General features: G+C 46.5%; 1 long non-coding RNA gene across 1 annotated transcript; it reads left to right on the top strand.

The window, feature by feature from the left end:
- The first annotated feature begins 11,237 nt into the window (after nucleotides 1-11,237).
- On the top strand, nucleotides 11,238-16,146 carry LOC135384194 (uncharacterized). Its single transcript, XR_010420280.1, has 2 exons — nucleotides 11,238-11,348; nucleotides 15,911-16,146. It is a non-coding gene; the product is annotated as an uncharacterized LOC135384194 (long non-coding RNA).
- The last annotated feature ends 10,328 nt before the right edge of the window (nucleotides 16,147-26,474 follow it).

The following is a 26,474-nucleotide window of genomic DNA, read 5'->3' on the forward strand; positions in this document are numbered from 1 at the left end:
ACCGTATACTTATTTTGCACGAAGCACCAAACATAAGTGTAGTACTCACCGGAAAGTAGTGTCGTGACTCGAGCTGCCATTTCCTTGAACTCCAGGACTGGTCTACTTCTATCCCGCTGCTGTGAGGTTGCCTTATATCGGTGCATCCAAAGTCACGTGAGCAAAGTCCCAGGTGTCCGAGGGTTCGTCGTTAGTATACCCTTGTTCGCACCTCACATCCTATGGTGTTCTAACGAGGGTCTCTTGTACTTCCCAATGTGCATACCCGTCTCGCTGCACTTTTCATGGTACATAGACTTTTTTGTCGCAGACTGCAAAAGGGCAAGGGCGAGCTAGTTCATCGTTAAGTGTCTGTTTGTGCCGTGTTTGTTTTCTCCTTGTTTCCGGTTCCGTCGTTCGTAATGTAGTTCTACGGAAGAAGCTGAGGTTCGTGCTTGCCTAGTACTACTATGTTATACGCGTAAATTATAGGCATAAATTATAAATTATAGTAATATATATAATATAGTTATTAATAATATATTAATATTATTATTAAATATTATTATTATTAATTAATTATTATATAAATATGGTTATTAATTAAAATTAGAAATTATAGGCATAAAACACAAATGCCAAGCGAAGAAGCGGTTGAGCATGAAGCCAAATAGTGGAGCTTATAATGACAATGTTGCATTTATATTAGAGACGTGGACCCGTGCAGACTCAGTGAGGCAATCGACGAATTTAGCGTGCCCACGTTATCCTTTCCTGTAGCTATGTCGTTGCGTAGGTTGGGAGTGATCACACAGCATGGGACTGTGAGCAGTGTACTTCAGTGCACTTGCCTGCTTTCCGTTCAGTACCTCGTACTGAATTCATCATGTCATCATTTAGCAATATGAAAAAGGTCATCGAGATTTCTCTGATGTTGTACTGTGTGCCTCAGGCGCCAGCATACAATCATCAGTAAGTAGCAAAATTTTCGTTCCCTCGGGGTTCCGCCTAAACACATTACATCAGTGGAAATACGCATATTAAATACGCAGCACATTACAGATCCATGCTAAATTTACATGTGAACCTACTCCCGACTACTATGCATGTAGATACACACCGTCGTGCAATGCAGCCAATATACAGGGTGTTTTCTTTAAAAAAAGTACAAAAATAATTTTCCAAAAAGTGGCTCGCTGTTACCCTGACGGCGTCTTCGCGCGGCGGACCTTACAGGGGCAAGGAGGTCTTCAACATCTGTACTGTGCTCCGTTACGAAACTATGTAATTAGAGGTTTTCGAGGTAATGTGCGATAGCAGAATCTGAGTCAGTCATCATTCAAAGCCCGCTTTCTTTTGTTTTCTTTTCTTTCTTTATTTATTTTGTAGAAGTCCTGAAACGGTCAAATACGTTGAAACGTCCATCAGCAAGCTTTGCCATGCAACTAAGATGGCAATACGGTGGTGTGGTGGTGGTGGTGGTAGTGGTGGTGAAACGGCTCGCCGTTGCTGGCCTCACAGAGCAACGTCACGACTGACACTCTGGGTGAATGTGCACCCTGGGCCGACTTCTAAGGGAACTCTGCCGACATATGTGTCCGAAAGCGTCTCAGGAAGGCCCAGGCAAAACCCTAGACAATACAGACGGCACCGGGATTCGAACTCGGGTACCTCCCAGTCTCGATGTGACGTGGCCCTCATGGCACGCTGGTGATCACTCATTTTCACAGGATTCTCGAAGTATATACACGAGGACGAGAAGAACGTCGACGACAAGAATAAGAACGGCTGCGTTTAGGAGCCCCGCTTTTGTCGTCCTTGTCCGCGGTTCAGGAATCGTTTGAATCTGCTATGGAAATGAACTGAAAAACAAAGCAAGCACTGGGTGCACGGCGCGCACTAAGTCGAACCTCCATGGAGCGAAAGTACAGCGAAAAAGCTGCGAATTTCGCTCAGCGTCGGATGCCCTACGCGAGTCGTCAAAAATGTGAGCGTCCGCCGGCGATCTGCCGGGGCCCCATCTTCAACGTGTAGTGTCGTTATTCCATAACGCGCCTTCTTCGGCACGTGATTCGCCACGAGGTCTTGCACGAGCCTAACGCAGCGGCTTTGGCACGCGCGAACTACAAATATAACGATAGCGATCGCTATGCGAAAGTTGAAGTCCGTGGCCATGCAGATATTTTCGTCCAGCGTCCGCGACTCCGGAAGCGTCAACTGCGGAAGAACACGACGATGACCAATCAAAGCACTCTTCCGCTACGAATCTGCTCCAGCTGCGCTGTCTTGTCGTCTGCAAGTGTCGTCTGCTCGCCTACTGCACGGCTAGAGCGCCAGGCATTCTCTGCCAAGAAACATGTTTTCCTTTCGCAGTATTGAATATGCCTTTCGGTACATTACTGCACACACTTTTTTAGACAGTTGCTGAATTTGGTTGCAATATTTGTGACATTAAGAGCATTTTGTCGAGCAACTCATTCCACTCAGCTTTCACCTTGTACTCTGGCAACAGTGACACCAGAGAATGACCTTCCGACGTCATCCGATGGTTTTTCGTCCCATGAAGCTGGTGCTGGCGAACAACTGGTGGCGGAACGTGGCAGTGTGCCGCGCGAACTTCGTTGCAAGAAATTCGCTCCATGGAGGTTTGCCTTTACACCTCGGATGACCACGTACTTTGCATCGATGGAGTTGATTGGAGTAGACGATAATCTGCTGCACATGATTTCGGTTTCGGTTCATATGCAGAGAAAAATTTGGCGATGAATATATCAAAGTACGTGCCCGTTTCGGGAATTTTTTTTTAAATAGGCTGACTTTGAATAATGACTGGCTTGACTTCTGCGATCTCACATTACCCCGAAAACCTCTAATTAAAATGCTAATTAACAAATCTTAGCTAATTACACTAGTCCTCAACAGCCGTACGCCCCTGGAATGTACGCCGAGCTAAAGACGCCATCCGTGTATCAGTGAACCCCTTCCTCATAAAATCATGTTTCTATTAACAGCAAGACCACCCTGTGTATATATACATACACATTTCCCTTTGGAACATGTTGAGCACGCACGGCAAAATTTTCTCTCCTTATCCTCCAACTGTTCTCTTTTTTCATCACTTCTGCACTGATGCCTCCTCCCTTCAGAGTGAAATGAACAAGAATCTCACAGGGATGCCTTTTGTTGATGCTCATAGCTATTTCAATTTCGCTCCTTTTCAATTGCGACAACGCTGTCGTTCCTTTCGAATAACGACCTGTTTCTGAAGCGGTCGAGCTGCTGTGGAGAGACTGTGAGATGCCATATACCTACATCTTGGTGCTAAAGCTTTATTCTCCATTCTTGAAATCTTATGCTCCCGCTAACCCAATGCACTACCTTCTATTTCGCTCCCCAAGCCTCATGTTAGAGATGTTTGTACTTGTCGATTTTTACATTAGCAGAGCAATGTTGTAGCAGCAGCAATCGCTAAGCTATATAATGTAGAGCGCATACATGCGAATTACTTAAAGAATTTGATTTTCTGGCACTCTACCATATCTAGCACTACACACTGCTATCGCCACTGAGCTATTCCATTGGCATCTGCATTAGAAAGTTTGCAGGTTCTTATAAGAGCAGAGAAATGCAGAACACTGCAGTGTTTGAGCAGTCTGAGCCCAGCTCAAGTGCGGCTCTCCTGTCTCTTATATAACACTAAATCATGCTGTATTTAACTCACACTTTGCTATACACGGATACTGATATCATTTAAATGTGCAACCACACACAACCTTTGATTCGATTGTATCATTGCACTCGCGCATTATGACCTCCGATGTTGTTGCGCCAAAAAAAAAAAAAAAAAGAGAAAAGGAAACTTATTTCTGCTTGTCTTCCCTTTCACGTTTACCGCACCCTCGCCAGAACTACTGGGATGAAACAGGAACGTTCGACATTCTGCCGCTAGATCTGGGTCAGACACTAGGTCCTGATTCAAGCCGGGGGACACACAACATTAGCCGCATTTCGATTCCAATCGAGATGACCTTGACGCATATTTAGCACCGCTTCGAGGTCGTAGCGAAGAGCAGTGGGCCACAGCACTCAGTTTGTGTTTAACGGGGTAAGCGTTGGCAGTATTTCCAAGGCTTTTAGCCCAGAGTGAGTGAGTAAAAAAGAACAGAAAAGGAAAACGTGGAGAAGTTGACACCACTAACGCGGAAGCCGGCTATGAACAACTCACATGAACAACTCCTAGCACATGAACGTACAGCTCGGGACAAAAGTTTACGGAACACCGGGGTGTGACACTTCTGCATTGGAGCGGCACCCTAGCAGCAAACAGGAGCAGAAAAAATATACTCAGAGATGGCTAGAACAGCCGGACACCTGTTTCCTATTCGAACTCTTCCTGATATCTAACAGGGGGCCGCTCCGATAAAGAAATACGCCAGTGGCATGTTCCGTAAACTTTTGTCCCAAGCTGTACATATAGACACTTGGCCACATAGACATAGACATACGCTACACTTTCACTACAAAGACACTTTCAGCCGAATATTCCGCCGACTACAATATTGTTAAAAAAGCATTGCCTCGAGATTTTCGTTATACCTCTAAGGGTATCAGGTGAGGAGGATGAAAAGTTCAGAATGCCAGAGCCTGAAGGCAAAGAGTATTTCTCTTATTAGTATGAACTTTTTAGTTCCATTACTGCGTCATACGCTAACACCTTTGCGCACTTAAGGGATGGCGTTTGCGGTTCCGCGCACGCGCCAAACAAAAAGAGAGCCTCGCGCATTGCGCAGAACCGCCGCGCTATCTCTTGGGTACGCGAAGGCGATAGCGTACGACGCGTTTTGGAATAGCCAGTTCTGACTGGGTCGGGACTAACCTCTCCATATTTTTCTTTCTTCTTCTAATCCAATCCAATCCGTACGACGTACTAAAACTCACTACTCTCCCGCTCGGTCGGCATCGTGATGTAGCTGCTGCACGTATAGTACATCCCCTTACAGTTCGACTCATCTGTCCAGTTTGATACTTGATATTGTATATACTCGATATATATATTGTCCATCTCCAACTTCATAGATCCGCACACCGCCGGGGAAGCACTGGGGTGTCGCTGTACAACGCACAGTTAGATTCATGCTGCTGTACTCGTTTTTCCCATGGTGTCAGCGGTCCGAAAAAGTCGAGGTCGTTGGCTGCCGTGGAATCCTTCATTTTGCGGATGTCGCGTAATGGAAGAACGTCTACAGCATCTCGGAAACGGTAGCAGACGCTCCTGCCTGACCTGGAGTCACTAAATAGGGGTGCAGAGTATCGCATTCATTTTCCGCGCCGGAGCCGCCGTCCGGTGTCCTTGATTGGGCCCGACTGTGTCACGTGGTTTCTCCTTCCACGAACGCGCCGTCCATGTTGAGTCCCTTCCATCCAAAACCAGTTTCCTCGTATGCGAGCTGCCTCGGCAGCGCGCAGTTTTCGGGCGGAGAAGGTGGGGTTGGCGTCCCATTGCTAGGCGACGCAGCCGCGCGGGACCCAAAATGGTGGCCACGCTCGCCGCGTGGCTCAGTGTCGCTACTCTGCTCCGTATTTAGTGACTCTAGCCTGAGTGACGGTGGCCGACGTCACCTTGATTATGTGATCCAATGAGGACCGTCCCATCTTCGCATGTCCTGGCGCTCATCACGTGTCTATAGTGAAGGCGAAGGAAGGTGTTTTGCGCACTTGAGGCTTGTGCAGTGACGTCATGTTTGGTCACGTGACATTGGAAAACATATTGCCATACCGGAGTTACAGTAGGAGGGCATGCCGTGAGTTGTTGCGGTATGCGTGCAATTACGAGAGAAAATTGCAAAAAACACACGCTGCTGCCTGTGACGCATCCCCATGTTCTCTGATGTCACGAGGCTCGAAGGCGTGCAAAGGCTGCGCGTGACGTCACGTGCACAAGCCTCATTGTGGGCAAACAGTTTTCGGGCTCCTATAACATCCCATACCGACTAAAAACAGAAAGAAAATTGTGTACCTCTAGACTACTCATTCAATACAACTTTTCTGCAAACATATCACGAGCATTCTACAAACAAATTTGCAGGCCACCACGGATAGTGTTGCGATATTTAGCGGCATTGAGAAGCGTCTCGTCAGCGTCAGCAAAAGTTACTGACAGCTGCTGCTGAAAATCGCAACACCTTCCTTGATCGTCTGTACTTTTTCTTTTCTCTTTTTTTTTGTCGTGTTTTTTCGAGAGCCATTGATTTTAATGGCTTGAAGTATTCGCATGAAGCCTGTGGGATGACGACAGGCCTAACTCGATTAGGACTTGGGACTGTCACAGGTTTCACTTTTGACGTGCATGTAGGTAAATTTGTGAAGTCCGTAATCCGGCCACATGTGCTTTAAGGTAGGAAAACCTAGGAAGGTAGCTTCAACTGCGCATCGTACACACATCGCTTTGGTACTGGATATGCTCACTGACTACTCCTTATTTCTTTGGGTTCCCAAGCCGATTGGGTGCCCTATTGTAGATCTCTGTAGTTTGTTAATATAAGTAATGTATCATACGTCGAGGGAACGTCTGCGAACCTTTCCGATGGTACTGTGTCATTGTCTTGTGTGTTCGTGAAACTCAATGAAATCATTCCTCTTTCTGAATGTTCCTTGGCTGTTGTCTGTCGTTGGCTCTTGACCGTGCTTTATTGAAAAGGAAGTATGGACGTAGACACGAATAAATATGGACATTCATCGGGAAAAGAGACCTTCGTTAGAACATCCTCAAATGCGAGGTGTAGACAAGAAGGCGCTAACGACGCCTCCTTGGACGCCTGGGACGTCGGGAAGGTCACGTGACTGCAGACGTACCGATATAAAACACCTGACAGCACCAGGTTGAAAGAGTAGACTTCTCCTCCGCCACCGAAATGGTGACCGTCCCTTCCGGTGACTGGTTACTTGTGCGCCATACAACCTCCAGTTATCACCATCATCATCGTCATCATCAACACCATCATCATCGCCTTCTGTCGAGTACACACTGATCCTGGGTGGTGCAAAATTCACGTACACTGCTAACGCCGGAATTTAAGAGACCCAGGAAAGATCGAAACATGCTGCGAATTCGTAAGAAACAAATGTGACTTACATGCATATCAGGGCCGTTTATGAGGAGAGTTTGGCCATTCTGTGATCTATTGCCGCCCGGAGATGGGGAGCCGCCACGACGTCAGAGCCGTCATTGCTCCGCCCACTTCACCAGGATGAAAGGCGAGACGCGGCGGCATGGGTGGATTTTAAGGCTGTGCCTCTGCTCCAAATTGGCGGAATGGGAGATTCCAAGGTGATAGCTCTGATCCAGAATGGCGCCACTGGCCTTCGCGACGCCCATCGTGTGACGTCAAATGGGGGGCTTTGAGACAGGCTCCTCCTAATGGCCAAACTCTCCTAACAAACGGCTCTGACGCATATGTCATAAAGAACATCCTATCGATCGATGACAAAATACGAGAGATTAAACAGACAATGAACCATGTTCTCCTTTGTGCTGTGATCCAATGTCTACGGCGGTGGTTTTTATGTGGACGTTTCCCCGTGCATCTCCACGACAAGACTAGCGTCCTCTCTTCTGCATAGCATCGCGGCTACTGTGGCAATGTCTGTTGGTCCGCTTATGATACCACAGCCGTTGACAATCACTTATACCTTCTGTTGGAAACTTCAGATAGTTCAGAACGCGGAGCGCGCACCTGCACATTTCACAGCCTGTGTTACTTTTGTATTGCCTTTCACAGCAGTCCTTCACTATGAAGATGGAGCACAGTGATATGTCATGTCATATCATGCATGCCATGAAGCAGAATAATTGACGCCTAGATTGTATTGGCATGAAAGTGGAAGACCACGCCATAGGGACTGGCTCCCTGAAACGTCTCGAACGGAGGATATCAGAATACCAGAACTCGCCAAGCACCTGTATCAGATTAGAGCTTGACGTACGTGTCAGTTGTCTTTCTTGCAACAATCTGAACTTCGGATATGGCTACAAGGGGCGTAACGACACGCATACCACGACGCCTCGGAAGTTCATGAAAATCCAGCACAGAGTGTATGTTTGACGTTTTTACATGATCATTGGCATGTAACACCAATTATTAACCTAAGTCGAGATTGATGGCGTATTAACCTGGAGCACCGAAGTCCGGAACATAAAAGATCCCTCTGACGCAAGGCTGAACGGACTTCGTTATCTGTGTGGGACGCTGTGGGCAGCCGTATACGCAACTCACCATCTCAACTCGGCATCATCTCGAAATCCCGTGCCGGGATCCCGGGATTGACAGCAAAAAATCCCGGAGTCCCACGACTGCAAAAATGGCCCGGGATTGACAACCCTACTCCTAACCCGCCGCGCTGCTCTGGGGCGCCTCGCTGCGGAAGCCCCGCAAAACTCTCTATAGTAAAATAATACAAAAAAACAAACAAAAGAAAAACAGAACGAAACGTAAGGAAGACTCGCTTTTGTTGCCATTCGAGCCAGCGACCCGAAGCCGCCTATTTTGCTGGTGCACTGCAGCGGAAACTGAATAAAGGGCGGTCTGTTTCGCAAAAAAAGAATAGGAAAAGTTAGAAATGTGATCCGTGGGCTGTGACACACCGTGTGGTTACACAAAAAGGGCGGTTGTTGACAATGTGGACCACATTGTAAGAGCAGAATAGTGTACTGGTGCGAAAAGTCGTATGGGATATTACAGGAAGATTGAGGGGAGTGCTTTCGAGATACCGACGAAGTGATGTGGCAGCTGCTGTTTGAGTGGGGAGATATGATAGAAGCTCTTACGTTGTGGTTCTGTAAAGAAGACGTGGAAGAGCATTTTGTTGAACCACAAAATCCTCAACGTTCAAAGGCATGGTGGCGCACGGAATTGTACTAAACACGTTTGCATTGAATTTACCGCACTTTTCACTTCAACGTATCCCAAATACATGCAGTGACAGAGAGGCTAAAGCATTCAAGGGGGTGCAGACGCAGTTAAAGAGAGTTATATTCGATGTACCTATAGCAAAGTCTACAAATGTGCCTAAAGCCATCCTCCCATCTACGGTGCATAATAGCGTTACCAGAAAATGTCATGGAAATTGCTTGAATCATTGAGCGCCAAGCTGATTGAATCCGAACATCGTGAAATTTTGTCGAGTTTTCAAAATTGCGCTGAGCTCGTGAGTGGCCTCTATTTTTCCTTCGGCGCGGCACCCCAGCGGCGGGCGGAAGCTTGTCCGTCCGTCCAGAGGGGTGGGCGAGTGCCCTGGAACCGACACCAGTCCCAGCCACTTCGCGAGTACATTCAAGCGATACCGAAACTACAGAGACGGGTCGCTACCAGCGTTGAATAAGTGAACGAGCCTGCTTATGCAAAGTGCACGACTATTTGCAAGTAAAATTATGGCATTTTCCTAATTTCTCTTTCACATTTGGTTCAAAAGAAAGTTAAATTTGTGCGAGGTTATTCGTTGCTTTATTGAAGACTCAAAAACAAACGTGTTCTTCTGTTCTTTTGCACTGCCGGAGTACCGTGGCGTACAGGTGTTACTTGCGCAGAAGACCTCTGACCAGACGGTGTTCTTCTACATTGTGTGTGCTGATCGCGTGATTTTTGGCCTCTAGCTGAATCTCTTCTGTCAGACAAGAGACAAGAAATATGGTCGTACTAACTCTCGACAGCCTACGAAGCGGATGACGCGACACATGGCGGCTGAGCTCGTAACAAGGCGCGTCTACATGAAGGCGACAAAGGTCGACCTCCCTTCTTCATGTAAACCGGCCTACGTCGACTGAAAAGGGAGGTCGACGCAGAGGAGGGACGTTGCCAGTAGGGGATAGTTCAGTCGACAATGATCGACTTCCCTTTGCCATGTAAACCGGTTCAGTCGACCTGGCGATTGATGTCCGTTACGTCGTCAGCGAGCCCTTCTCATATTGCCCGCGAAATTCCGGATTCTCGGAGGAAAGCAAGCATGGCGACGGAAGCAAGCGATGTTCCCGCTACCCCTTCGAACCCACCGCGATGCGTATGGACCGACGAAAGCACTAAATTAATTTTGCCCATTATTCGGGAATTAGACATTGCATCGCAGCTGGATTCGAAGCGGCAGCGGAACCAAGCTATGTTTCAGACTGTGGAACGAAAACTGGAAGAGGAGACTCCGCGAAAAAACCCTGTAAAATGCGTTAGAGACACTTCGTAAATAAATATACTGCGAAAGTAAAATATATTTACTTCCGAGCACGTCCTACTAGATTATAACGACCATGTCATACGTACCCCTTACCAGCGCCGCATTCTTGGAAGCTAGCGGTGGCGCTACTCATCGTCCCAATTTATTGCTTCCTCAACTTCTACAATACTTTGTACTTCTGCTTACCGTAGTATTTCTGTACAAGCGGTGGACGTTCCACAGATGTTTCATTCTGAGGTTGATTATCATCATCATTCTACGCGTTTTTCATAGGCGCTATCGCTGTCGTCTGCTACGGTAGTCGTACATACGCTTCTGCGCGTTCAGAATTCAAATTTCCATCGTCCAATCGTGGCCTTGCCGATTAGTAGCGCCCCTAGCGGATCGTGCGGACAGGCTCCTCATAGGGGTTGCTGATTGTGACATGGTCGTTATAATCTATAGTAGGTCGTGCTTCCGAGATAACATTTTAACGACGCGGCGGCGCCGCTGCTGGCGAGTAAAGGTCGACTGAATTTCGGGAGCGCTAAGGCGCCTTATCTAGTTGCCATGTAAACCATGGACGGTCGACGCTCCCGATCAGTCGACTGGGGACTTCAGTCGACGTTCGCGCCCATGTAAACGCAGTTACAGACGACACCACATAAAGCAGACGACGGCTAAGCTGTCGTCTGCTCCATCGTCACCGTCTGCCAAATTATCTTCTCGAAATCTACACGCAGACGTAAGGTTTATCAGGTTTCTCTACTGTCATACTGTGCATTTGAATAGCATTTCGTCACCCGACGCACACCGCACAAAAAAGCGACATACTCGTAGAAGGCTCATTGAACGACAGCGATAATGCTGCTCTCCCAGCGGCAATTAGCAACCGCTGTTCCCATAGCACCGTGTGCAGATGGTTCCTTTGAATAATTCTATGCGTTCTCGCTAATTGTGTGGTGCGCGATGCCGGTAGATGGGTCACGTGTGGAAGCTTAGCGAATCAAGTGGACTATTCCGAGGCTATAAATTATTCTCGCTCTATCGCACTTACGTGCAACTATTAGGCAGACATGCTGCTGCCGCTGGTCTTTCTGTTTGTGGAGTGCATGGAGATTGTACAGCCCTGCTATTTTGCTATAACTTGCAAGAAGATTTACGAAGAGGTAAGGAAGCGTCATTTGAAGGGGGATGTTGGATATAATATGACGTGACGAGTAGTGCGTAGTTCGGAGTTGGCGCATTAGCGAAATTTGGCAATTTATGTCTCAAGGTACCCTCGCTTCTCAGGGTGGTTAATATCGACGATGGGTTGGAATACTAACTGGACCCAATTCTGCTGTTCCGTATTTTCCAGAAAACCACCCATATTCAGTTAATTAATGAATTAATACACGATGTCCGCCTGTACAGGCTGTTCATTTTCATCCGTTTCAGACTTTTGAAACACTATGAGAACAGCATATATGCCGCTTTTGCAGTTGACTTATACGGTCATGTAAAACATCGTCTGGAAGAGAGGATGTAACTTCAAGATGATCAATTACTTAAAATTCATTAGCTCTTCAATTAGGCATTTTTGGGGCAAAAGCGAGATTGCAGAAGAGGAGGCAATCCTGGCTGAAAGCCATTTCATTTTTAAAAATTCCTGAAACGTGCGTTGGAAAATCCATCGCTGAGTTACGATGAGGAAATGAACCGAAACCGAGCCTATCGGGAGCGCAGGGGGGACAGCGCTCATTCCACGTCAGAGGGCCACGTGATTTGGAGCGACGGAGATGATTGGAGCACGATTCTCTTCTGCTGGCCTTTCGAGAGGATCTCAGCCTGGCCGTAGGGCCCGCCCGCAAAAACGAAATATACGCTTCTGCCACAGCCTTTTTTATATAAAAAAAATCTACCGGATAAAAATGAACACCCTGTATATGAGCTTCGCGTGTTCTTAATGAGTGTGCTTGTCCACCGCTCTCTGAAAGTGATGACACCTGAAAGGAATAGACTCTTACGGAATAGATATTACGGATATTATGCGTTAACATTTAGCGATGCTCCAAATAATAATTCATTTATAACATTGCCAAGCACCACAACACCATGACCCAATATTAGTCCGGTATCGCCAATATTGGGTCAAGCCAGCATTGGACCAATATTGGCAATGTCGGCAAACATTTGACCGATATTTCGCCAGTATTGCCAACAGTGTAACAATATTGGCAATGTCGGCCCAACGTTTGACCGAGATTTGGCCAGTATAGCCAATATTGGTCCAATATTGGGCCAAAGTGTTGTGCTGCTTGGTTGGGACAAAAGTTTACGAACGCCGTGTGTCATGCTTCTCCATTTGAGCACCACCCTAGCAGCAAACAGAGGTGCATAACCTAGCCGGGCAGCAGTTTCTTATTCGACGTCTTCTTGATATCTAGCAGGGGGCCGCTCCCACGAAGAAATACTCCAGTGTCGCGTTCCCTAGGTCTTATACGTCCTAAGCTGCACGTATAATACGTAGTGTGATGCGTATACTAATAGGTATTAAGAATAATTCGCGGCTTGACGTCGCGCGACGACTGTGGTCATGAGCGACGCCACAGTGGTCGGTTTGTGGATTGATTGATTGATTGATTTAAAAGAAAAAAGAAAAAAAAATTAATTCTGGCCACCTGCGGGTTCTTTAACGCGCGCTGAAATCCAAACGCACAGCACGCCGTATTTAACGTCCCTCACGGGAGACGACGTGGCAAAGCAACTTGTACCCTGACACCAAGTTACTGGTCTCCTCGGCCGGTCACGAATCCGCAATCTAAGGATCAGTAAGCGAATACGCTACCAACTGAGCCACCGAGGCCCGTACTTATGATAGGTATTGTGAGGCAGTGGATAATGCCAAGAGATGGGACTCTGTTGGTTAATCGGTGTCCGAATATATGTCTATAGGTCCTGACTAGTGGATGATGGAGAAAGCGAGGACAACAATGATGATGATGGAAGTGCTGATCCCACATCAAACAAATAAATATGTCTAAGGAAAATGAACGGATATGTAATAGGAAGGCCACAAAGCAAGAAATTTCATTTCTGCAGAAGAACTCGCCAGGTGACGTGACCATCGTTAGAGTGCTGCAAGGGTCGGGCTGGTCGGAGCAGGCCCGGCCGGCGAGTCAAAATCGGGCCTCAAAGTCCTTTTGACTGCGGGCTCGGGCCGAGGTTTTGTGAACCAATCTTTCATATTATTTCACCCTCGACATCCATTGTTGAAACCAAGCAACCAAGTGTTTGTGCCCTTCTTCCCCCATTTCTGCTAAAACGCTGAAACATTGATGTCGCTTTATTTTCAACTTCGCCATGTTGAGGATCACACCCTCGCCGCAGCGTACACCGCAGACAGGCGCAGGAGTCTCGACGCTACGGTGTTGCTACTGTAGAGGACGGTGGTATTCCTCTACATGAGTCCCGTCCGACAGTGATGGTATGCCACGGAGAGGCGATGACGGTGGCCTATCTCCATGGCCGCGCCGGTGGAACTGAGGCAGGTGCTCCAGGCGCGTGGGCATCTTCGTCGATGTCCACGGCCCGCTACAGTGCTCCCCCCTCAGACGCGGAGCGGCGACAAGAAAGGTCGAAGGATCACGTCGACACAGGAGGGAGAAGCAAGAGCGACCGTGGATGACGCGCAATGCTGGACATGTCCATGGCACGGCACAGCGCACATGGCGGGAAGAGGTCGATGAGGGGCGAAGTCGTAGTCGTGGACGTGCGCTGAAGTCGTCTGGGGAGCCGCAACCGGCACGGGAGCGAGAGCTCGTATGGTCCTAGGAAGTGAGGCTGCGTTAGCTGTGTTGACTGCCGAGACGCCGGCTGAAGCTTGCCGTGGCGTCGACTGCCGAAACAGGCAGGGGAGCCCGTTGCTCAGTTGTCGCGGCCGGCAGCGGATGAGAGTCGAGATGTGGAAATGAAGCGGTGCGTCGTCAGTGTGCCGCAAGCCATGGACAGCGCAGGTCGGTCCCTGGAAGCCGTGAAGCGATGGGCGGGTGCGATGATCAGTGAGCGGTCGGGTCGTTGCCGGTCTGTCGGTCGAGCGGTGCGGGTCGGTGGGTCGTCAGTAGCGGATTGGGAGCGGGTCGGAAGCGTGGACGGAAGTGGGGCGGGAGCGGGACGGGAGCAGTCGTGATGAGTCGAGTAATGGCGGTGGCTTCCAGGGAGAGCGTGCCGTAGTAGTGCTAGTCGATGGTGTCGTCAGAAATTTGGGATGGTGAAGGGCCGAATTGCTCCGAACTTGATGTTCATCGTTCGGGTCACCAAATGTAGAGGACGGTGGTATTCCTCTACATGAGTCCCGACCGAGAGTGATGGTATGCCACGGAGAGGCGATGACGGTGGCCTATCTCCATGGCCGCGCCGGTGGAACTGAGGCAGGTGCTTCCAGGCGCGTGGGCATCTTCGTCGTTGTCCACGGCCCGCTACACTACAAACACAAACCGCACCAAAAACTGTGCTTGCGCGTCCCAGGAATGTGTGCTTTAAAGCTCAGCTCCGCCGATTTTCGACTGCGACAGAGTGGAGCCATGCTTGGGCTGTGCGTTCGTTTCCGCACAGGGAGCATAGATGTGAAAAATTTTCACCCATTTGTTTGTAGTTTTTAAGAAAACGATTTTTTAAATTTCCCTGGCACGGTGGTCCTGTGGTCGGCAAACCCTGACCAATCCCGGCTTCGTCCTGGCTTAGCCGCGCTCGTGGCTTGGCTAACGCCAAACCGTCGATGCGATGGCGGAGATCTTTGGGCGAAGGTGAATGTTTTGGGTGTGTTCAGTGATAATTGCTGTCGTTAATAGCCTCAAAGATAGTTTTGCCGGTCTTCTTTAACAAGCCTTACAGGATGGCCTCGTTGTGCAACGACGGCCGTCGGGAGCGGACATTCTGTGCCCGCACTGTGCTTCGTGCTACCAACAAGACCTAACACCTAGCGTGTGACGGACGTACTCGTACGCATTCTCAATAGCTTTGGCAGCGCACTATGCGCGGACTTGCTGCGCGTGCAGAAAGCACCACCAAAGCTATTGAGAACGAGAACGAGTACGTGCTCGAAGACGAAGTATTTCTTATAAGAAACGTGATAAAACGGTGCGGTGGTCCCCGATAGCTCGTGACAGCTATTTCAGCATGATACAGCGGCCATGACGGAGTGTAAACACAAACTGGTTGCCAGCTGGCTAGGTGTGGCTATCCAATCCGCGCAGTTCCAAGTATGACGTCACAAGTGGAACCGCCGCCCGGTAGTTTTTCTCAAATTTCTCACGAAGGAGTATGGAAATTTGGAAAGCAATGTGTGTTTATAAATGAAGTTGGGACCACGGTTCTGAATATCACAACGTCTTCATACTTTCGGAACAGCAGCGGAGCTGCTGTGTTAGGGGTCTCTACTGTATGGATTGAACCTGTTGTGCGAATTGCATTACAAATCGGCCTATGCAGCTCCGGTCCGGGTCTCGGCCACTAGGTCCGGCTAGGGTCGGGTAAGACTCCGCCGTGGCTTCGGATACGGGCTGAGTTGGGCTAGTCAATTAAGGCCCGTGCAGTGCACTAACCATAATCTCCTCCTAGTATTTTTGAACCATAATAATGAACAAGTTTTACACCAGTTCAACTTCGTAACTCACATCCATTTTTTTTCTTTATCACATGACCATCATCATAATCGATTGATGCAATGTGTTTTCTCTTGACGCTGCAGTGCACCGAAGACGGGGACTGCTGTATCGGTAACTGTTTGAAGCTCACTATGCCCACACCATACTGCAAGCACTTCGATGCCGCCTCTAGCACGAGATAAGAACAACATTCTTTGGTCTCCGACAAAGCGAAAGTGCTTCGTGTGGAAGAGCACGTTGCGTATGACATTTATTTCATTACATGTCAGGAATAAGATGGTCTCTGGAATGTTGAGAGAATAAAGCAACTACTCATGTTCCCGAAGTTGTCTCATTGCTGAAACGCGCCACTGCTAGCTCCACCGTTGCCAAACAATGTCGGACCGATGTCTCATGAGTGACCAACTTCTTCTCGGTAGCGTGCTCTTGGTCACACCCAGAAGGTCCTTGGGAGTGATACTTGAGTGAAGTCATCGTTGCAGCGTTTGACCGTCGAAGCTATTGGACATTTTCTTACAGACACAGCACTGGTGTCTCATACTTAACCGTGTCATATGATCTCGTGCAATTAAACGTAGAGGGACAAACACAACACAAGCCTCACAAAGTATAGTTTCGATACTTCAATAGGTGCTATGCAAACTTGCTGCGACGTCAGGCAACACTGAAACCCGAAGCCTCGTCGGTCATGTTGGTTATGTCAAGTTTTGCATCGGTCCGTGTATTTAACTGGCACCAAAGATGGCGGAAGGGTGACGTCTTCCAACAAATTATCACGATATGTTGAATCTTGTTGACGGCAGTTGAAGAAAATGCAGACACATGCTAATCCCAATGCTTCTTCTTTCTTTCTGCCAATAAATCCCTCCCCCCTCCAATGCTGCGGTCTCTTCCTCAACTGCAGTACATTCAGTCAAATCTCCATTGCCGTTTTTCATCCATTTTATAGTGTTTCCTTCTGCGACACGTGCATTTTTCATCCTACATTATTTCGTCATATTTTGTTGTGAAACTTGTCTATTACCCGTGTGTGGGCGTTTTGAAGATGAAGATATAGAACTACACCCCTTCGGAGATGAAGCCTTTGACTCTGTTGGGCTTTCCAAACCGATATATTGCTATATCCGACACGCAACACTATATTCCAACTGGCACCACACACACAAAAAAAAAAAAAAAAGAAGCAAGGCCTATTGGACGATGTAGGCGATTGTGTGTCATAAAAGATGCCATGTGATACTGATATGGAAAGGACAACGTCTCCCACAGCACGCTCATATAAAGTGTAAGTCGTTACACATTTAAGGCGCAGGTACTTAATTATATTCGTCTTCAAGGTTATTTATTTCATATACTAGGGAAAAATGAACATGCATATATATGAATGAAGCTGAAGTTGCTTATAGTCATGCACATAGCTCACTTGCGAATTCTTGACGTCCTCCGTGCCATAATACGGAGGAATTTGTATTTCTGCCCTTGTCCAGTTTCGCCAGCTTGGATACATCACATACGCGTTCATGCTGCGACCAAGGAGGTCCAGTAGCTCTTGCTCTCATACGAAAGCATCAGACTCCCAATGACAATGGCGACCTCTTCAGCCCTTCGTATATCGAACAATTCGTTGTACTGGGTTCCCCAAGAAAGAGTACGGGGTCTGCAATGAAGATAAAATGGTGTCTGGGGGAACTTAGCCATATACTTAGAAGGACGTAATAGACACTAAAAATGAACATGAAATTTTCATTTGGTCAATTTCTTTGCACGCTTCACTGTAAACTGAAAAACACCCTTATGGGTGTAAATGGCTTGTCCTATAAGTGACACCTCTTTTTACACCATATGGTCTGGAACACACTTTTTAGAGGGTGTATTCTCTGTGAAACAACCTTTGAAAGAGTGCTTTCCTTGAAAATGCCGTCTTTTGCACCCTTTATACACCCTTTTAGGAGGGTGTTTAACACTTGTACACCCTCCTAAAAGGGTGTATAAAGGGTGCAAAAGAAGGCATTTTCAAGGAAAAGCACCCTTCCAAAGGGTGTTTTACGCAGAATGCACCCTCTAAAAAGGGTGTTCCAGACCATATGGTGTAAAAAGAGGTGTCACTTATAGGACAAGCCATTTACACCCATAAGGGTGTTTTCCAGTTTACAGTGTTGGGGAGGATCCGCTGATCCCCACAGAATGCTTGTTAAGCTACCTAGAAGCAACTGGGCCTTACTAAATTAATATAGCTCAGCATCTCACACTGTAAACTGAAAAACACCCTAATGGGTGTAAATAACTTGTCCTATAACTGACACCTCTTTTTACACCGTACATGGTCTGGAACACCCTTTTTAGAGGGTGTATTCCGTGTAAATCACCCCTGGAAAGGGCGCTTTTCTTTGAAAATGCCCTCTTTTGCACCCTTTAAACACCCTTTTAGGAGGGTGTAAGATCGTTAAACACCCTCCTAAAAAGGCGTATAAAGGGTGCAAAAGACGGCATTTTCAAGGAAAAGCACCCTTTCCAGGGGTGATTTACACGGAATACACCCTCTAAAAAGGGTGTTCCAGACCATGTACGGTGCAAAAAGAGGTGTCAGTTATAGGACAAGCCATTTACACCCATAAGGGTGTTTTCCAGTTTACAGTGCATCAGGGCGTCTGCTGGTTGTGGGTGTGACGGAACCAGGAGAATAAACAACCACCCGTCTGGAGGCATACCTCGAAGTCCTGTGGACGCAGGAGTAATGGTGACTCCCTCGCCTGGGGATGCCCAGAATCCCAACATGGGTATAGGATGGTTCGGGTGAGCTCCTCGCCCCGGAAATGTCTCGAGGTCTTTTAGACAGAGGAAAATAGGCGACTCCCTCGCCAGAGACCCTTTCCCAAAGCTTCTGGGCCCTCACAGTGCGGTGGGCTGCCATGGATGCGATAGTCACGGATGGGAGGCCGGAGGGTATTAGTGGCAGTATATTGCCGTGGCTAAATCCCACATACTCCTCCGTGCCTTGCTTCAAACTTAACAACACACCTATTTTTTCTTTCTTAGCACTGTAGTCACTAGAAACCTCTGGAAGGCATCTCTACGGCCCGCAGATTACCTCTCTACAATAGATCCAGGTCTGACAACAAATATCCCTGTCAGCCTAGACAGAACTATTCAAACAGCTATTCACAGGACCCGACTGGGACAATTATATACAAGAAAAACCCTTCAGAAAATGAAGCTAGCAAACTCCCCACTCTGCAGAACTTGCAACGTCCCTGAAGATACGCACCACGTCATAATGCATTGTCCTGTGCTTGAGAAACATAGAAGAAAACTTCAAACGACACTGGAAGAACTTGACAACCGTCCATTCAGCTTCTACAAGATTCTTGGACCTTGGTCCAGTCCTCAACAACAAGACAAGGCCATGAAAGCATTATGTGCATTCTTGAAGAATAGCGGCATATCGAGCCGCTACTAAAGAAAAAGTGTAAACAAGACACAATAGTACATGTGATGCTCACTACAGAGTGTCACGTATGATAGTCACTGCCATATTGGCGAAACTCACAAGAAATGGAGCTGCAGGCGCCCTTTTGGACAGCCACCAAGTTCCAACTCCCGCTCAGTTAGTGAAGAAGAAGAAGAAGAAGAAAACAAAAACAGTCACAGCTCCTTTTGAAACAAATGACACATAGTATCCTTCTTGTTTCAAACCAGCATAGAACATGCAAAACACAGCACGGAGAATAAATCATGTGTCTCTGCACTATTTGGCCTTAGTCGCTCTTGTGCCATAAAGCACCAAAACACCACCAATTTCTTGGCGACATGTTGAGAAAATAAGTTCTGCCCTATATTGTTGTCTAGGGCATCTCCTGCATGCGGGGTGGGGGGGAGGGGGGGATATATACGATTATTTCGGAAAGGTCAACCTGACCGAAGGTCGGCTTGCTATTCCTAAAACAAAAATATGCATACGGGTTTTCGTTGTTTCATTCGTAGTCTTCGTTACGGCAGTCCTATTTATTTTGCCACGGTTTTCAAATCTCGAGCCACAACACGCACTGTGTTGTTACACATTAAATAAGTTTGCCTTCTGGAATTCATTTCAAAGAGGCACCTACGGCCAGACAGCTGAAGAAAAGGCCGGCATAGAGTATTGACTCTGTATAAGAAATGGCTGTTTCTAATTTTTCGTTGTTTACAGAAAAAAATATGGATTTTTTTTATGCAACTTATTGCACGCCCTACATCGCTGAGGAAAGTTTCGTCGTACTGCCGTCCCTGCGCCATTTTTCAAGCAGCGGAAGGAATACAATACTTTTTTCTCGGGTAACCGTGCACTCCAGTTTCAAGATGAATGTGAGGACCAGCGCCATGACCCAGTGGATTGGTGGTAGCTTCACGGTCATGCTGTAGATCGGGAAGTGGGTTCATCTTCTACCACCGACTCTGCTGTCTGAGGTTTCGTCGTGTGCGTTCCTGCGGATTTTATAGATGATGTCGGCATTATTCCCACTGAAGTCAGCCCAGGACGCGTGCTAAAACAGCACAGGATTGAGTTTTTTTTTTTTTTTTTTTTTGTAAGAGCACATGTTCCCATAAGAGACCAGCGCACGAATGCTGAAGTACATGGAGGCTTCCTGGTGGTCGAAATCCATACTAATAAGAGCCTGAGCGTGGACACACAGAAGGTCTATTTCCTGTCACCATTCTCTCGAGTGCACTCACTTAAAAAAAGGCGACATTACATCGGTACGGCTAAATTTGTTTGCGGTTGTCGTTGGCTGATATGCTACTTCGAAGATCGTTAAGATCGAAAGTATGAGGATTACATTATTGCAGGATACATATTCCATATAGATCTTATATTACAAGGTATATGAAAGACATGAATATGTACGAATACGAAAAGAGCATGCGCCTTCCTTAGAGCGATCGATAGTCACGATTTTTTTGGCAGGTAGACGTCATTGAGAAAAATAAATAAATACAAGGAGAACAATAGTCTCTCCTGAAATAGATCGGGAGAAACAAGTGGATTAAACAATGATGCGACGTACTGCGCGATATATCATCCAGACAATCGAAGCTTTTGCATAAATCAATTCTTACGTTGTCCATTTATCAAACTCACTTCTATTTTTGGTGGCGGTATTATATCCCATAGATGCTTCAAATAATTCGCATGGATTAGCCGATAGAAACAGCTCAATCATGCATTTCGATTTCTGTTTGTCATCATGATGTGTTCACTGCGGGTACATCGGAGTGCATTGTGACAAGTCCCGCACGGATCATTTTTTGGACATATGCTACGAATAGGAAATGCTACTCCGTCTTGGGTACCGACCCAGTTACAAGTAACTTGTAAATGTAACAAGACACTTTATCAGCAACTATATACAGGGTGTCTCAGAAAACGAAAATGTTCGGCTATTTTTTGCGATGGCATAGCTCCTGAATATCCCTGTCAATTATCATTAATTTGAGTAAATTAGACACGCTCTTCACATTGGTGGGGGAAAAAAGGGACCTCTACTTGGCAAATTTCCGACTTAAGCTTGCAAAAATTTACATACTTAAACTTACGTTACATGACATTCACATCAGGAGGTGGCAAAAACCCGGTGAGAACAAATGCCGTTGACCGTAAGACTCTAAGTGGTGTAGTTTTTTTTTAATCATAATTCAATGACACTTTTTTCTGGGACACCCTGTGTACTTCGGGGGAAAGTACATAACTGTAACTAATCCTCACGGTAGGTGAAACTGTCAGAGAGTAAACTGAGAGATTATCCTCATTAAAAGCCATTCCACGTTTAAAAAAAAATCCTGAAACACGCGCGTGCGTCAAAATATCCGTTCCCGAATTTTTGCTACGCAAATGAGCCGAAATCGAAAAGGCGCGCCTGACGAGCGCGTCCCCTTCGCCGACGGAATTTTATCTGGCCAGAGAAACCACTTTCTCTGGCCAGCAGATCGGCACCTTCTCCAATCATCTCCATCGCTCCAAATCACGTGGCACTCTGACGACAAATGAGCGCTGTGCTCCCTGCGTTCCCGGTCGCCGTGGTTTCATTTACATATCAAAATCTGGGGATGGATATTTTAACGCACGTGCCGTGTTTCACAATTTTTTTTAAAAACGTGAAATGGCTTGCAACTAGGATAGTCTCTCATTCTGCCATCTCGCTTTCGCGAGGTCAGGTCAGAGTCACGTCAGAGTCGGGTCAGAGGATTTCGTAAATGGTAATAGACGACTTCAGAAAATCCCAGTGCTCTTTGCGCACGCATTGCATTCTGGGAGCTTGCTGAGCGGGGGAATGAAGAATAGTCCTTCAGGTTTCGCTTTCGCTGACCTTGACACGTCGTGGACAATGGATCGGTAGGGGAGAAATCGAACCAGTTTGGAGGTCACCAGTTTCTTTCGTATTAGTAAACTCCCACAGTTCAAAGCGGCGCTAAGCATTCTGGGATCTTCTGAACTCGTCTATTCTAAAGCCACTGAGTAGTAACTGTAGCTGTAACCTAGTCACATTTAAAAAAAGGTAACTGCCACTCAGGTACTCCTTTCCTAAGCTATATGTGGAACCATAACATAATTACTCACCAACTTACCCATGAACCTAACCATGATGCATGAACAATCATGCACTCATGAACTTAACCATGAACCCATAACTAACCATGAAGAAAGAAAAGAAAAAAGCTCTCGCCGATCGCCAACGCGGTTTCCTTGGTCGTCAGCTGGTATCGTTGGCGATGCCGGTGCCATTGATTGCTACAGATTAATTACATTCGTTGATTTCAACACACATCATGGAAAACAGAATAAATGCAGCGCGTGATTATACGAACCAGTATCTGTGGTATCTGTGGAACCAGTATCTGCTTATTTGACGTGCACATAAAACAAAAGCTTTCTATCTTTCGGGCATATCCTATTCTGCAGTTCAATTTCGTGTGTGACAGTCTTGGTTTCATAATTCCCGTAAATATTCTGTTTCCGAATTGGCTCGTGCCAAAACCTCTCATTAGCCTTCTCATGGTAAAGGTACACCCTTATAATGATTCGAGGAAGCTAAAATGCTCCACCCCTGTTCCCAAGTCACTTTCCCTACGGTTTCCTCCTCGCTCATATTCCTTTTATAGAGCACCTCTACTATACTTTTTTCCCGCTCACTTTCTTCTTCTTTCCCTTCTTGAGTTGTGCCCCACTTGACTTGTGCTCAAAATCTTCTACGGTAATCATGTTAGATCAACAGGGAGGCTCAGCTTTGTGACTCGCACAACGATGCACAACGCAGTGTATCTATCGCCGGAGAATAAATTATCTATCCGCCATCGGAAAATCGATCGACTCGTTCCACCAGTGCACATGCACTTTGCTTACCCGTGTATTAAAATGTATACCAGGTTGTCGCCGGCGGCGGACATACGGTTCGATGCGAGAAGCGTCATGAATTTCGAAATTCTCAGCGGTCGATGGTTATATAGTATCACCGTTGATTTGCGTGTGGACTTCTGCACGGAACGAGGCCGTGCAATGTGGTGGGAGATAAATCACGCTCACGAACGAAGTTGAGATCTGGTTGGCGAAAGGATGTTATCTTGCGAGGCAAGAGGGTAAATTTAAGGAGTGTTGCGGATGAGGGTTGATTATAGGGAGAGATTGCGACCTATGAGAGTGGCGCCGTCTGGTAGCGGTTCTGTTTACTCGGGTTCTCTAACGTTGTCGTCTGCTTTTAGAGTCCGTAATGACCATACCTGGGTAAATTACTTCTCAAATGTAATTAAATTACATTACTCATTAATCCAGGTAGAATTTAATTTCATTACATTACTCATTACTACAGTTGAAATGTAATGAAATTACGTTAGAATTACTACAGAAAGAGGAGGTCTAGGATTGCATTCCTACATTTGTGCTCGAAAAGGCTTAGCCCGCGTGCCGAAGTGGCGGCCCGCGTAACCGGTCAGGAAAAATAAAAATAAAAAAATTCGTCCCAAGCTTCACGAACGGTAGTGGCGATTATCGCTGGGCTCTGTACTCGTGCAGTTTATCTTACGTTAATTAGTGATAGAAAGCTGTTGCCACTGATCTGTAACAGCTGATTAGATTACTCTCTAAGAGACGAACGGGATCATTTGGCACATGCCAACAACGAAGACAACAAAAGCTCACGCAAAGACATTCAATGAACGTCTTTCAACCTTCAATCATGATCATCCTTATGTTTATCCTTATCATACCTGAGTAAATTACTTCTAAAATGTAATTAAATTAAATTACATTACTCATTACTCCAGGTAGAATTTAGTTTCATTACATTACTCATTACTACAATTGAAATCTAATCAAATTACATTAGAATCAGTACAAAAAAAGTAATGCCATTACAAAGTCATTACTGGGAGTTTAACCGTAATGTTATTGAGGATGTGGAAATTCATTGTCAGACAACACTACGTTGTAAAAAGAAAACATATTTTATTCTATGCCGATTGAGTGCGTCACCGTTCATAGTGGGCGTTGGAATTCTTTTAACTCGCCAGTCGGCAACTCTGTTTTTGCCAAGTGCCAACACAGAACACACAGTCGATACTTTTGTAAAAAGTGATGAGTAATGCCATTAAAATTACTGCCAAAATGTAATGAAATTACATTGCCAATTACATAATATCAAAAATAATGCATTACATTACAAATTACCAGGAAAAGTAATTTATTACTGTAATTTCATTACAGTAATGACATTACTACCCAGGTATGGTAATGACGTGATATCGGTGCTGCTTTTGCGTCAGGTGCCGATGGAGTCTGCCGCAGAAAAGTAGCAAATCGGACGACGAATGGGCATCGGGGTAGAGAGTGGCAATCGTGCGATTACACCTCACTTGCCTTGAGCGCCGCAAATCAAAAACGTATTTCTTCCTGCTTTAACATATATTTTAGACGCTGTCGTGGCGTAGAAGTAAAAGAGAATGAGTAATCCCCACCCTATTCATTGAGTCTACATATTCACGCTAAGCAACGCTGTCGGTAATTCCTCCATATATATATATTTTTTTTAAATTTACCTATCAACTTGTCAACGCTGTCATCTGCATCATTTGCTTCCCTTCCCTGATCGTCACCTAACTGGCATTTTATTTCGCATGCAGTCCCGTCGGCATTGGGGTAGGGCAACATCTTAGGTGGCCAATTCCGCTATTCATCATCATCAGTGTAGGTCTCGTTGTTATTATATTGAACCTTCGTATACAGAGACACAGACATATTACACCTTTGATGAAGCAATTTAACAACAAAACCGACAACGTGGTTAAACGTTCAAGTTCTAACGTGGGTTCATTATAGCCTTCGTCGCTCGTGCGCCAGGAAAACCCGAGTCATCATCATATAACGATGGTTTCGATAACGATACCGTATAGAATGAATACGAAGCGGGCAATAGCTTTCATTTGATTATCTTATTTTACAGCGATAGCTGTAAACACAGGGGGTGGCATCCAATGTATTGCTCTGTAGACGAAAGCGTGCTGGGCGAACGCAATGCATCCTGGACAGGTCCTGGTCGCACGTCACAGCAAACGTCAAGGCACACGTGACCTTAAAGATGGCGGCGCCCGTGATCGGCGGCCAAGCCTTTTGTAAACAATGCGGTTGTTGTTTCTGCACGCCGTTTTGTATGTCTATCGATCACGGTAATTATTTTAATCCGATAATCTCGCACTAAAACGTGAAGTTTTACACATAAGGCCTCGTACTGTTGACGACTTCGAAAGATGTGATGCCGACCGCGCTTTCAGACTCACTGAGCCGATGCGATGCAATTAAACTAAGGAGAATTTGGCTACTATGGTTGCGGAAGAAGCACCGCATAGTTTACGCTGGCAAAATACGTTCATCTCTTGGCGTTATGACGACGAAAATATGTGGGTAAGCGGCAAAACGACATGTAAACAAAGTCACATGACCTCAAAATGACGTTTTCTGTGACGTGCGACCAGAACAAGATGGTAGTTTCGCCAAAAGCACTCGCTTGAGGGTACTTGCAACAATGGCGGGTTTGTGTCACCCCTGTGGCTGTAAAGTATAGAGGTATAAAAGGGGGGGGGGGGAGGATTCTGGAGTGGGTGGAAGGATGTTTGACACGGTGGTCTGAAGCATCCAGTAAAGCGCTTCCGCCCGCTCTTCACAGAGTGCGCCACAGTCTCACGTTGTAGTGTGGCATGTGGACTCGACAGTTGTCGCTGTTGGTGAAATAGCGCGAAGGATTCGCGTTACTTCTGCCTCTTTTCTTTTTTTTCTTTTTTTTCCTGGCTCGAATAGGCCGGCCAAACGCAGGGCTTACAGCTTATAACGCTTTTTTTTTTTGTTTTATTTCCGGGTTACTACAAAGCAGCTAAAGCGAGCAAGAAGCGAAACTGCGGGAAACGTTATTCTTCCGCAAAGTTTGCGTGAGTAAGAAACCGTCTGGCGTGTGCGCGTCGGCTGAGTCGCTCACTAATGTTTCCGGGCGTGCGTTTTATTTTCACGCCAACTTCTTTTGCGTTTTCAGAGCTCAATTTATCCTCTAACAAATGATGCTTCCTGTACTCTAAAACGGCGAAGAAACAGTGTGCGCGGAACCTACACAAACAACTTCGGAAAGAGGTGAT

Source organism: Ornithodoros turicata, chromosome 2, assembly GCF_037126465.1.
Source record: "Ornithodoros turicata isolate Travis chromosome 2, ASM3712646v1, whole genome shotgun sequence".
NCBI classification, from domain to species: Eukaryota; Metazoa; Arthropoda; class Arachnida; order Ixodida; family Argasidae; genus Ornithodoros; species Ornithodoros turicata.